The sequence below is a fragment of the Triturus cristatus genome, chromosome 10 (assembly GCF_964204655.1).
Source record: "Triturus cristatus chromosome 10, aTriCri1.1, whole genome shotgun sequence".
Taxonomy (NCBI): domain Eukaryota; kingdom Metazoa; phylum Chordata; class Amphibia; order Caudata; family Salamandridae; genus Triturus; species Triturus cristatus.
In genome coordinates, this window is record NC_140593.1 from 869,142,207 (window position 1) to 869,143,082 (window position 876).

Consider the following 876-nt stretch of genomic DNA (forward strand, 5'->3'; position numbering starts at 1 on the left):
ACGCTTATTGGAGTAGATGAGGCCCAGGTTTCTGAGAGGAGTGTGTTCTCTAACACTTCAAATGTTAAATCTTGGGGTATATTCATGTAGAGAGCCTTAAGTCAAGGGTCATGAGGAGATCAAAAGTATTGATGTAGTTTGATTCATCAATAAGATTAAGGACATCCCTTGTGTCCTTAAGAAAAGATGGTGTTGTCATAAACATTGGTTGTAGAACATGATCGCAGAACATAGACATTAGTTCCAGAAGGAAAACTATGTATTATGCAATGCCTCTACCCAGAAAAGGGGGGTTAACTCCTTATGTATTTTGGGCAGGACATGGAAATATGGGATAATGGGGTGGGTATTCACCAAGAATTCTGCTTCATTTTTGCTTATCCAGCCCTGGGTTTCAGCTGTCAGCACTAAGGAACTGATCTGAGTAGTAGGTTGAGTGGTGGGCTCCTGGCTGACGAGGCTGTATATTATATCTCCAGTCAGCCAGTTGTCAGAGACATTCTTTATTGTAGTCTGGGATAGACATAATGAGAATCGTCTGGATTGATTGTGATTAAAGCGTCATTAGCCATTGAATATACTGCTGCCATTTTATGATTTGTCTATGTCTTTGAGGACTGGTTGTTCGAAAGTTAGGATTTTGTGTACTTTTTCCTGCTGAGCGAGTGAATCTGGACAGGTTTTGTAATCCGGTATCTGTCACTTCAGGTGTGGGTTTTGACATAATAAAAGGCATAAGGCCTAATTTTTCTAAAACAAAATTTGGAGCTCACAATTCGGTCAGAATTGGTACTTTTTGGGTGTGGAAACAAAGCACAAACCCATTTGGAGGACAGTTATCTCCTCTTTTGGGAGCATCTTGGTGGATAGGTTTAC